Below are 13931 nucleotides of genomic sequence, written 5' to 3' on the forward strand. Positions count from 1 at the left end.
GTATTTGGCTTCATTCATTGTTCCCTCTTTCTTTACAAGTCCCCCAGTCTCTGCCACTGAAAAGCATCTCCATAGCATGATGCTGCCACCACCATGCTTCATGGTAAGGATGGCACTAAATGGGTGATGAGCTTGCTCTATTTCCACCAGAAGTAGCGCTTTGCATTCAGGCCAAAGAGTTCTATACATACATAATATTGTTGCGGATATGGGATTTGCATCCATCCATATCCGCTTGTAAATATTCCCCTATTTCCTCAATACTTCCCAACTATCCCCAATCCCCCATTCCCTAGTCCCATTTTCTGTAAACAACACTCTGTAGACCCGACCTCCCCCTATTTCCCCCATTAAATGTCATGCCCAGGTTCACCGCATCTCATGTAAGACAACTATAGGACATCTTGCTAGTTATTCTTAGTCTATGTCAGTTAAGGACTCGTTTCCATTAATTCTGACCCTTCGTTGCACCAGAATGTGATTGTATGGCACCGTTAGGAAGTTTAGGACCTCCCAATACCTCCCCGCAGCTCTTCCTCACAGTTCAACAACAACAACAATGAGCGCAGGAAGTGCGCGTCCTCACTCCGGCTTGGTTGGTAGGGGGTGTTGGGAGGGCACCAGGCCTTCCCAACGAGCCGCCATCGAACATGTGCTCGACGGGGTTACCAAATAGGGGCTCCCTGTCAGCTCCTCGTCAAGGGCGGAGCCCGGTAACCCCCGCACCCAATGGAAGCGGCGGACCGGCCCCAGTGGGGCGGAACCAACCAGCCGAGGGCGTGTCACTCCCCGCTGAGCATGCGCAGTGAGAGGGAGGTGACGTCAGATGCGCGCTGAGCTTGAAGCAAGAAAGACGTCCCCTCCGAGCGCTGTGAGACCTCCCCGCATCTTCTGGACCATGCTTTATCCTGTCCCCGAGCCAAGGTGCACCTTGTGCTATCGACCTACCTGTCCCTTCCTGCCATCAATCCCTGTGTAAGTCTGCCTTGTTCCGTTTGTCTGTGGTCTGTCTGGGGATAAGATAAGACGGTAATTAAGTGCCCATCTTTTCTGTGTCTTTACCTCACTGCCTTGTAATCTACCCCTTTTCTCCACCACTGTAATTATACCCTCCTCCGGAGGTCTTGAGAACTGTACCCCTTGCATCGTTTCCTCTTTCCCAGTCGTCGTGTCCTTTCTATCATTGATTTGGCATAGCGCGATTTGGCCAACGTCTGGGAAAATCGGGTGAGTTGGGGAAGAATCGGGGGAACTGTTCGGTCGCGGTAATACCAACCGCTCGGTAAATAACATCTTTAACCGCGTCCGCAACAATTGGTGTCAGGGAGTGAGATACAGACCCGAAGCGCGCTTAACGCGCTCAAAATTACAAGTCACCGAAATTTGATTTTGTTTTACAAAAAAAAAAAAAAATTTTGAAAGTCGCACTATGGGAGATCAAGACGGCTGGGTTCCGGTAGAGGAGAGTGAGGCAGGGTCGATCCAGGACCAAATTGAGGGACATGAGGAGAGCGAAGCAGTGAGGGTGGCAGGTTCGCAAAATGGCGTCCTCACGCACGAGGTTACGGGCACGCAAAATGGCGCCTCGCAGATGGCTACGGCGACCGCGCCCACGACCGTAGCAGCGCCGCTGGTGGATTTGAACCTTTTTTATATACAAATGAAGGCCCTTATGGACAAGAATGGCGAAGAAATGGAAAGCAGAATGATGGGAGTAATGAGGGACGGAGCGAGGGCTGATAGTGAGCGATTGGGGGGCGAAATGGGGGGCAAAATGGGAGAAATGGGGGAACGGCTAGAAGCTAAATTAGAGGGTTTGACAATGGGATAGAAGGGGTGAAACATGGGTTAAAGGGGGTAGAAAACAGAATGGCCGCTCAAGAGAATCAAATGGAAGGGATGAAAAAGGGGTTAGAGGGGTTAGAAAACAGTATGGAAGGCAAATTGAGGGACATGAGGGACCAAGCGGAAAGGGAAGTTAAACAAATGGGGCAGCAGATAGAGGGGGTCAGAATGGGGGTAGAAACTAAATTGGATGCTCACAGGGAGGAAATGGAGCAGATGAGGGTGGCATCTGGGCAGGAGATGCAAGTGATGGGAGAGGAGATCAGAAGAGGTGTGAGTGAGGAGGTCGGAGGAGTGCGCGAGGAGGTGAGGCACTGTAAGGAGCGCATGGAGAAGGAGGTGAGAAAGGGGACTGTAAAATTGCAAGGTGGTATAGAGGAGTTGACGCTGGGAGTAGAACAGCTGACAGTGGGACAAAAGGAGTTGGGGGACCAGGTAAAGAAGAACACAGCGGTAATAGAGGGTTTAAAATCAACACAGAAGGAGATGAAAAAGGACGTAGGGGTAATTAAAAAAGAGTGTCAGACGGTACATGAGGACCTGACGAGGAAAATGAACAAGGTGGTAGAGGTGATGGAGGTTAAAGAGCGGGAGGTGCGGGAGCACATAGAAAAAAATAAGGTGGAGTTAGAGAAAGAACTTAAGGGGGCGCACGAGGAGATGAAGGAGGTGAAGCAGAAATTAGAAGAAGTGGAAGAAGGGGTGAGCGAAATTAAGAAGCGACGGAGAGAGGATAAGAAAGAGATAAAAGAGGAAGTAAAAGAATTGGTCCAAAGTCTGTGTTCGGATCGTGATGATGTGCTCATTAACCGGATGAGGGATTCGCAGGTGATGGAGGAGAAGCGAAAAGAAAGAGGCCCCGGTGTAAGTGGTGACCAATATGGTCATGCGTGTGATGCGCCAGGTGATTTAATAAGCTTGGGGGTCGAGATGGACCCGGGTGTTCGTGAGAGGCCGTTGGTGAAGTGTGCGACAGGTCTGGTGTGCGAAAAAGGAGGTGTGCGAAAAAGTCCGACTCTGGGGTGTGTGAGGAAAAAGTGTGCGCCAAGGAGTGAGTGTGCTGTCGAGAGTGAGTCGGTCGTAGCGCGTGTGTGAGGGAGCACATGCAAGTGCGTAGTGAGGAGTGTTACAGAGGATGTAACGGGAGAATGCACGCCTGTGGTGAGTGTTACGGAGGGTGTAAAGGGAGAATGCACGCCTGTGGTGAGTGTTACGGAGGGTGTAAAGGGAGAATGCACGCCTGTGGTGAGTGTTACGGAGGGTGTAAAGGGAGAATGCACGCCTGTGGTGAGTGTTACAGAGGATGTAACAGGAGAGGGTGCGCGAGAAAGGTGTGTAACGGACAGGTGCATGAGGAAAGAGTGCGCTGTCGAGAGTAAGGGTGAGTGTGCTGTCAAGAGTGGTGGTGAAAGTAGTAAGAGTGACACGGAGCGTGAGTTGGTGGTGGCAGGTGAGAGAGGATGTACACCTGGAATGGAAGGATGCACACCTGGAATGGTAGAGCGTGTGTGGGAATGCACACTTGAGTTGGTAGTGAGGCACGTGGTTGGGTGTGCGAGTGAGAGCACACCTGTGATTGTCACAGAGGAGGTGACCGAGAAGGGGGCGCGAAGAGGTGTGTTGGTGAGGTGTGCGAGCGACGAATGTGTGCCAAGGTGTTCGGTGGTCAGGTGTGTGACCAAGTCTGTGAGCGGAATGAGTGTACCTGGGTGTGGAAGAGAAGGTGCAATGACGAGGAGCATGGGAACAGCTGGATGTATGAGCAAGGAACGGGCTGCTGGGTGTAAGCATGCAGGTGAGGCATCGACGGTAACCGGGTTAGAGGTTAGAACGACTTATAGCCGAATCGGGCCCTCGGTGCGCGTCGGGCAGCTTTGCGTGCCGCGAGGACCAGCGGGGATCCGAACCACGGCGGTTTCGAAAGAACCGCCGTACGCGATCCACGCCGGGCCGTGCTTGGAACGGCCGCGTCCGTGCTCCGCTAAGCAGAACGGGCAGCCCGATAGGAAGGGTCGTCATGGCGACCCCTTTTTGTTGAGGCATTCCGGCAGGTCGAGATCGGGCCATGGGATGGCTCCGTGCCGAGATGGTGCGTGGGATCTCGGCCCGGGTAAACCTCCTTCCCTGCACCGAGTGTCGGACGCATCCAGCCGCCGGCACCAAAGAACCCGCATTCATTGCTCGGCTGTACGAAGCCGAGCTTTAGAAGTGAATTGGCGCACCGAGAGGATCTAGTAAGTAGACGGGTGATGAGGTTAGTGTTTTGGACCCAAAATTAGAAAAAGGCAAAATTTGATGATTGGCAGTAATGATTGGCAGATGATGGGTAGTGATTGGCAAATTTTTGATTTGTTGAAATTTGATGTGCAAAATTGGTAGTGGGAGATGCACGATGTGGTGGGATGGCAACTCTGTCATCCCTCACAAATCGGGGCAAATGCGCTATAGATTATGGGGTTTGGCAGTGAAAAGTAGCCCGGGAGGGTTAGGATATAATGATAGGGACCTAGAAGATGACCTTAGGTAACGTTAAGGTCAGGTAGTGACTGATACCTGTAGTGGGGACGCAGGTAGATTAGGGTGGATGATAATGACGTGGTATGTGCTTAGTTTAAAGGGAAGACGGGGAGCACTAAGTTAGCAGGGCAACAGGTAGTTTAGATGATGCAGTGTGAATGGAAGTGCTGGTGAGCAGCTTCAAATGAGGCATCGGTGAGGCAATGCTCCGAGGTGTGTGTGAGTGTACAAGTGATGAATGAGAGAGCATTGCGGATGAGTGTCATGGTGAGTAGTGAGTGTTGTGGATCAGCGCGAATGCGCTTGGGGGAGAGAAGGGTGCAGGCGGCACCAAGTATGAGAGCACAGGTGTGCAAGTACAGGTGTGTGGAATATATGGAGCAGAGAATGAGTGGTGTGGAGAGAGGTGGAGTAAGTGGTACGGAGTGGTGTGCGTGGTGCGAAGGTGTGGATGGGGGAAGAGTGGACCCCCATCACGGATACCCGGGGCGGGTAGTGTAAGTGTTAGGTAGAGGGTATAGGTAAATTGTGGTTGGATATTGGCATCTGTGGTGCGAGTGGAAGAATGATATTTGGATGGGTGCATTAGTGTTGTGGAAATGGCTGGGCGTGTAGCCTGTTAGTGTGTGTAGTTGGTTTGGGCACTCCACCACTGTGAGGATGTCGGCCAGGTGAGGCCGCAGGTGGGCTCTGGGAGCCGGTAGTTGTGGATGGGGCCCGAGGATCCGGAGGACGGACCCGGGTAGCCCAGTGCCAGAGGGCACCATGGGGTGACAGAGCCAGGAGGGGCCTTACCCAGTTAGTTAGGTTAGGGTGAGGAGCTAGGTAAGCTCGGGTGGCAACTGCAGTGGTGGAGGTGTGCAGGTGGGTAGATCTGCTGGGAGAGCTACACGCCCCAGCCCAGAAATTGTGCAAGGGCACCGGGAGATGAATCGGGGGAGTGAGACCCCAAATTGAGAAGCACCACAGTTTGGTCAATGGGAATTGGTTTTTAGAACCCATAGTGTAAGTTGGCCAATGGATTGGCAGGGAAAGACCCCGGGTAATGTAAAGTTGTTAAAGTCATTTAGGAAATAGTTAGGATTGATGAACCTGTCGCACCATACGCAGCCACTTACCTGAGGTGATGCTGATGACTCCACACCTGTGTTTTCTTTGTTTTGTGTTGCAGGAAAGGAGAATTGCTGTTTGGATTTGTGAGACGCATCACGACGTGGATGAGACATTGGGGTGATTCCATCTCTCCCTCCTTAGGAGGGACTGATGATGAATTGGTGATGGCAGATTTTGATGTTGAGTTGGAGATGGCAGATTTTGATGAGAGTTGGAAATGGCAAATTTGATTGGTTAGGAGGGAGAGAAGACGAATTTGGTTTATGGGAGGAACGGGGAAGACAGTAGGGACGTTGTTGATGTGTAAAGTAGATGTTTATGGGTAGTGTTGTGTTTTGTGGATACAGTAAGGGGTAAGGGAGGGGCAATGTAGGTTACCTGGTGGGGGGGGGGGGCGTACGGTAGGAACGTACCTGTCTCACCTGGTTCCCATGTGCCCCCAGTGTGCATTACCTTGTATTGCGTGCACTTTTGCGCCCTTACCACCTTACTCACTTGTCTTCTTTTGTCTCCCACCTCCGAGGATCTGGCTTTGGGGCAGAGAGAGAGGAGAGAGAGGTGCTGGCTCGGCAGTTGTGGGCCTGTACTTCCGCTGCTTGCTGCCTGGATCGATACACCACATGGACCGCAATTTTTGTGGCCGCCCACAATGGACCGCAGTTCTTTTGCGGTCAAGCACCACCCGTGGATGGACCTCTGGGTCAACGTGGCACCTATGCCATACAGGTGAACCACTTTTAGTTGGCCCCCCTGACGGCCACAATTCAGAAATGGACGCGGTTGGCGCCTTTCTTTATTTCTAAAGAAGCCAGAAGGCCAAGTGCACTCCATGAAGGCAAGACCAGCGGCAGAACATCGGCCGGCTGCGACACCACCGGTGACCATGGACACTTAATTGTGCATTTTTATGAACACTTTATTGGTGCACCGGATGGTGCTGACTGTGCGTAATGGGGTGGTGCTTTTGGTGCTTGGACGGGGTGCTCTGCACATTATTAAAGGCCGTAGGGCCACAGGGCACTCGTGGGTTGGTGTATCAATGCTGGCATGCGTGCTCTCCCTATGCATAACATCTGCATGTGTTCCTCAAAGAACAGGTCCTGGATCGTAGTGTAAATATCAGTGTTGTATAAATAATGCTCCCTACCGGCTGTATGTTTAGTTTGAGGATGCTTTCCGCGATTCGGTTATCCTGTGGGTGTGTTTCTGTTAGGAGAAGGGTGCAACGTCGCAGGGGGACATATTTACTCATTTGTGAACATCTGTAAAACTGTCGCACTCAGGGTTGAGTTAATAGTAGAGGGAACTACATCTGAGTGCCACACTAAAGTAGGTAAAAATTTATCGGGTCGGGACGCCCCGAGGTAGAGAAGGGTGCAGTGTTGCGGATATGGGATTTGCATCCATCCATATCCGCTTGTAAATATTCCCCTATTTCCTCAATACTTCCCAACTATCCCCAATCCCCCATTCCCTAGTCCCATTTTCTGTAAACAGCACTCTGTAGACCCGACCTCCCCCTATTTCCCCCATTAAATGTCGTGCCCAGGTTCACCGCATCTCATGTAAGACAACTATAGGACATCTTGCTAGTTATTCTTAGTCTATGTCAGTTAAGGACTCGTTTCCATTAATTCTGACCCTTCGTTGCACCAGAATGTGATTGTATGGCACCGTTAGGAAGTTTAGGACCTCCCAATACCTCCCCGTAGTTCTTCCTCACAGTTCAACAACAACAACAACGAGCGCAGGAAGTGCGCGTCCTCACTCCGGCTTGGTTGGTAGGGGGTGTTGGGAGGGCACCAGGCCTTCCCAACGAGCCGCCATCGAACATGTGCTCGACGGGGTTACCAAATAGGGGCTCCCTGTCAGCTCCTCGTCAAGGGCGGAGCCCGGTAACCCCCGCACCCAATGGAAGCGGCGGACCGGCCCCAGTGGGGCGGAACCAACCAGCCGAGGGCATGTCACTCCCCGCTGAGCATGCGCAGTGAGAGGGAGGTGACGTCAGATGCGCGCTGAGCTTGAAGCAAGAAAGACGTCCCCTCCGAGCGCTGTGAGACCTCCCCGCATCTTCTGGACCGTGCTTTATCCTGTCCCCGAGCCAAGGTGCACCTTGTGCTATCGACCTACCTGTCCCTTCCTGCCATCAATCCCTGTGTAAGTCTGCCTTGTTCTGTTTGTCTGTGGTCTGTCTGGGGATAAGATAAGACGGTAATTAAGTGCCCATCTTTTCTGTGTCTTTACCTCACTGCCTTGTAATCTACCCCTTTTCTCCACCACTGTAATTATACCCTCCTCCGGAGGTCTTGAGAACTGTACCCCTTGCGTCGTTTCCTCTTTCCCAGTCGTCGTGTCCTTTCTATCATTGATTTGGCATAGCGCGATTTGGCCAACGTCTGGGAAAATCGGGTGAGTTGGGGAAGAATCGGGGGAACTGTTCAGTCGCGGTAATACCAACCGCTCGGTAAATAACATCTTTAACCGCGTCCGTAACAATATAGATATACAAACACATACATACATACAGTTCATACAACTATACTAGGGTGCATTTTGTAATAATTCCAGTGGGGGGATAAAATTGACAGATACCATGGGTTTTTTTGGGGGTTATTTCTGACTTTTACGACTTGCAAGCTATACATAACAATAGTTATATACTGGGACTGAAATAGGCTATACATAACAATAGTGACATCGAGCTGTATCGCTAACAATAGCGACATTTTCAGCTGGGACTGAAAAGTCCCATTACAATTAAAATAAATTGCGAATACATTTCTTACACTGAAAAAAAACTAATGAAAAAATAATCTTAGAAGCATTTAAGCTCTACATGTACAGAATTAGATGCAAAATGCTTATTAGATGTACTTAGAATTGTAGTAGAATTGTGCAAAATTCAAAAAATTGATGTAGTAGAATTGTGCAAAATTAGAATTAGAATACATGTACTTATTAGATGCAAAATAATAATCAGCTTCGAGCTTTTGATTGGTGAACCAATTATGTGACCCAATATGCAAATTATTAAAATTTCAGGTCAATTGGACAAAAATTGATTATATTATGCAACCTTGACCTTTGACCTTTTGATCGAAAGAAAACAATAAGCTTCTGGCTTTTGATTGGTGAACCAATGATTGAGTGGCCCAATACGCATGTTATTAAAATTTCAGATCAATCGGATGAAAATTGACGATTTTATGTGACGCAGTCCTTTGACCTTTTGACCAAGTTATTAATTTGCCTTCTCCATATTCCCATAACTAGGGCATGCCCGTACTATATATATGCCCGTACTATATATCTATCTAAAATTATATCCCCCCCCTCTATTTACATGAAATGGTTTGGTTCATTCGCAACGCCAAAGCGAACGGCGAACGGCTTGCGAGTACAGTGACAATCCCCCCCCTCTATTTACATGAATGGTTTGGTCCATTCGCAACGACCACAGAACCCCCCCCCCCCACTATTTACATGCAATGGTTTGGTCCAAAGCGAACGGCTTCCGGAGTTTGGTAAAGCAATCGCCATCGCGTGCACAAACGCGCAGGAAAGCGAATGAATCGCAAATTCGTTTTTATTAGTTTTAAAACTTTATTAAAACATAGTTTAACGCCAACATAGTTTGCAAACGTGAAATAAATGAATACGCTCTCAAATGTGCCATCCGAGGCAGAGTGTGTCCGCCACGTTCGGCACACGCGATCGTTCGCTGCTCTCTGATTGGTTGAATCGTTTTTTGGACATAGCTCGGTAAGTAATTGTCCGATTAATATGAAACCTTGAAAAGGCACATCCTCGGGTCCCCAGCAATATACCTGGCAAGTTTCAAGTATATCAGACCCGTGGTTGTCGAGAAACAGCGGTCACAGACAAACAGACGTACAAACGTACAAACGTACAGACAGAGATTACTGGAATTATAGATAGATGAAGCTTTGCTGAAAGTTTTATGACAAAACTCAAATGGGGAACTTAGGTCAATTGAATGAAAATTGATGATTTTATTTGTTGACCTTTGACAAAATTATTAATTTGCCTTCTCCGTATTATCATAATAAACCTTTGAGTAAGGATTAGGAATTGGTACAAGACCTCACTGTACCGCTCGTCGTTGACTGTGCTCGTCGTTGACTGTCACCGTCTTTCTATTGGCGTCCTCAAACCAATACAGTCCCAGCATACCCCATCTGGCATTCAATGCACAGAGGCAAGTGGACCTGAGGCCTTTGAGAGGCATCTGAGACACCTCCTCAGGAGGCTCTGCACGCCAGAAGATGGTGTGATTGTTGATAGCCCTATTCAAATGGAAGTGGGCATCTGAGACACCTCCTCAGGAGGCTCTGCACCCCCAGAAGATGGTGTGATTGTTGATAGCCCTATTCAAATGGAAGTGGGCATCTGAGACACCTCTTCAGGAGGCTCTGCACCCCAGAAGATGGTGTGATTGTTGATAGCCTTATTCAAATGGAAGTGGGCATCTGAGACACCTCCTCAGGAGGCTCTGCACCCCAGAAGATGGTGTGATTGTTGATAGCCCCATTCAAATGGAAGTGGACATCTGAGACACCTCCTCAGGAGGGTCTGCATCCCAGAATATGGTGTGATTGTTGATAGCCCTATTAAAATGGAAGTGGGCATCTGAGACACCTCCTCAGGAGGCTCTGCACCCCAGAAGATGGTGTGATTGTTGATAGCCCCATTCAAATGGAAGTGCCCTTCATCACTGAAGCCCAAGCAGTTGATCCAATTTGGGTACCTTTCCATTTGGTCAATGAACCAATCGCACATTGTTACTCGTCTTGCCATGTCATTCAGAGTTAGTTTTTGCCTTACATATATGATGTAGAGGTAACGCTGGAGTTCAGAAGTGAGAATGTGTCACACAGATGAGGCTGAGATCGCCAGTTCTCAGGAACACTGACAGTGGGATTTCTTAGGACTTTCGACAGCAGAATCTCTCACAAGACCAATGTTCCTATGACATAATCATTAACATTTGTAATTCCTTTTTGCATTATATTTTTATTTTGTTTTTGCAATGGCTGGGGCTGTATCTGTTGCTGTTTCTGTTTGGTGTTTGTTTCTGTTTCTATTTGCACCGGTATTTGGAAAAAAAATTGGAAGGTGAGTGAGAGATACCTTTTCTGGTTTGTTGTGTTCATGTTTACATACAAATTAGATTCGGTAGTCTGTTGAACTTTTCACGTACTCAGTCAATCGTAGAGTTGTCGCTCTGTGGTTAGCCCCCCTGCAAATGCATTTGGTTAAGCTCCATCAGGCCGCTATACCTCCTTCTCGCCTCGGCTGGTACGTACATTCGCACGATGCATTGATATTTGTGGAACATTTTGAATAGTGAAGAGTTTCCTTGTTTATATATCTTGTGTGTGTGTTTTGATAATATCTTCTTGTCATTATCTTCACCTGATCAGCTACAAGTTTGCTTTCCATCTTGAAACTCGGTAAATATTCTCAGATGATGGTAAGCGGTCTGACACAGCATCCATAGTTGGTTAAATAAATTATACGATACAACATTTACAAATATAAATAATATATTTCCGTGGAACTAGTTTTCACATATTCCATTAAAAATTGAAGTCTAAACATCGATGTAAGTTGTGATGTCGTTGGGTGTGCAGTGTCAATCTGAAGGGTGAGGCATGATTGCTGCGTGTGCTTTAACATCGTCATAATTAAACATAGGCGTGCTTTTGCACGATTGTGTTTTTGTTTGAGTGGTGCATGTGGTAAGGGTGGATGGTGGTTGTTTTTTTTGTTTTTTTTGGTGAGTGAGTGAGTGGATGAGGGGCCGTTGATTCTGGGAGTTGAGGCGGTTTTGTTGTTGTAGTCTGTGTTCTCACTGGCTGGGGGTGGGGGTATGTACGCATCCGGGTGTAGCTGCTGCATGTGGAGGCGTTTGTGTCCCTGCTGGCCTACCTTAGCTGACCGTATCGAGGTTGAAGGGCCGAAACGGGATGATGCTGAGGACCTTGACTGAGGACCCGGTCAGTGAGGCACACTTGTGACTAGGTGTGTTTTGAAATTATATATATATATATATATATATATATATGTATGTATGTATGTATGTACGTATGTATGTACATATATATATATATATATATTGTTGCGGTTTTGCAATAAAGGCAAACTCCCTATAGTTAATTACACGACAACATGTAGCTTGCAGTAGTTAGTTGTTTCTTATTAAATGTAAAGATTAGCTCCCCTCCCAATGTTTAGTAATCCACACCAATATGTTTTGAGTTAGGCAGGATTTCACACCTCCGTGTGGTTGAGGGAAGACGTTTTCATGTGCAGGAAGGCGTGGCTAAAAGAACAGGCCATGTGACCAACAAGCGGCCAATGACAGTTGACGTCTGGTGCAGGCAACCAATCAGGTCGAACCTACGTCACCAGCGAGCGACCAATGAGATGTCGTGGACACGTAACCGGCAGGCGACCAATGGTGGGTTGTAAAACCTCCCGAATGGAAGAGGGAAGGAGGAATGAAACCTTCCGGAGGCAGGGCTGAATGACCGCACGTGACCAACCTCGGTCAATGGGAGGCCGTGGAACCTACTAGAAGAACATTCCACCCGATAAAGGTCTGTGCCCATCGTCATTCGAGCTCTCTCTCGGCGTTCATCTTGAAACTCGCTGTCTGACGTGCTGGATCGTAATTCGTGCGTACCTTCAAACTGCGCGTCCTGAACGGCCATGAGCTGCGCACGGGAACTGCCAGACCAAGTCATCGTCTGCACGTTTCCCGGTACAAAAGTAACCGGTGTGCTTCATTCCCTGTGTGTGTGTGAAGGCGCCTGTTGGGATTAGGTTAGGTAAGGATTGTTAAGACTGCCTCTCATCTCTTTTTCTGTGCCTTGTAAATAAAAGGCTGTACATTTTGTTATTTTCAAACCTGTTCATATCGTCTTTTCCTTAATTGGCCTAGCATCGTCCGAAACCGAATTTGATGAGTCAATCAGGCCCATCAATCACGGAAGATAACGCCGTGACCCACACCATGCGATCCGCTCGGCACACCATAAGGTGTGGGAACGCGAGGGTTCAATACCTGGTCTTTCTGGCCGCGTGTCTCGAAGGTATTTGGGTTCAGTGACCAGCAACCCTTCGGCATGTGGCGGGGAGACTGGCAATTGAAGTTGCTTCGCAACCCTGTCGACCACGAGTTTAGTGGCGGCCTGTGGACTCGGGGTCTGAGGGGAAACTGGGTCATAAACCCCCCCTTAGTACATCGACAGACCCGGGATCCGCAACAATATATATATACAGTCACGTGAGAAAGTAAGTAAAAACGTTTTGACGTTTTCAACATATTTCAACATACAGCCATTTGATCTTCATTTCAACAATATTGAGAGATAATGGTGATGTAATACAACAAATATCATGAAACATTTACATTTTGTAGTCCACTGTATAATTTAAATAAACATAAATGCAAATTTCGCATGTGGAAAAAGTAAGTACATCCTTGGCTCTAATCGGTGGTATTGCCCCCTTTGGCAGAAACAACCTCAAGTAGGCGTTTCTTATAACTGTTTACCAGTCTCTGACATCGACTGGGAGAAAATTTTGCCCACTCCTCCATGCAGAATTCTTTCAGCTGTGCGATGTTTGAGGGGTTTCTTGCATGCACAGCTCGTTTCAAATCCCCGCACAACATCTCGATGGGATTTAGATCCGGGCTTTGACTTGGCCATCCAGAACCCTCCATTTCTTTCTTTTCAGCCATTACTTGGTGGATTTACTGGTATGTTTAGGGTCATTGTCATGTTGCAAGGTCCACCTTCAGTTGAGCTTCAACTTTCTGACAGATGGCCTCACATTATCCTCAAGCACCCTCTGTGGTAAGAATTCATAGTGGCTTATATGATGGTGAGCTGCCCAGGCCCTGATGCAGCAAAGCTGCCCCAAACCATAATATTTCCACCACCATGCTTTACAGTTGGTATCAGGTTCTTGTGGTCAAATGCTGTCTTTAGTTTTCGCCAAACATGTGTTCTGGTACTGTGGCCAAATAGCTCTACCTTTGACTCATCTGTCCAGAGCACATTGTTCCAGAAGTGCTGGTGTTTGCCGAGGTGTTCATTGGCAAACTTTAGTCTTGCCCTGATGTTCTTTCTGGACAGCAAAGGTTTCCTCCTGGCACACCTCCCATGTAGATCAAATTTGTGCAGCTTCTTTCCAATGGTAGACTCGTGTACTTTGACATCAACAGTGGCAAGAGCTACCTGTAGGTCCCGTTATGACATTCTGGGGTTCTGAGAGACTTCTTTCAGCATCTTGCGGTCTGCCCATGGGCTGAACTTGCTGGGGCGGCCTGGCTTGAACAAGTTGGCAGTTGTTTGGAATCTTCTCCACTTGTAGATGATCTTCTGGACAGTCGAATGATTGATTTCAAATTGTTTGGAGATCTT

The sequence above is a fragment of the Myxine glutinosa genome, chromosome 6 (genome assembly GCF_964187855.1).
Source record: "Myxine glutinosa chromosome 6, kmMyxGlut1.1, whole genome shotgun sequence".
NCBI classification, from domain to species: Eukaryota; Metazoa; Chordata; class Myxini; order Myxiniformes; family Myxinidae; genus Myxine; species Myxine glutinosa.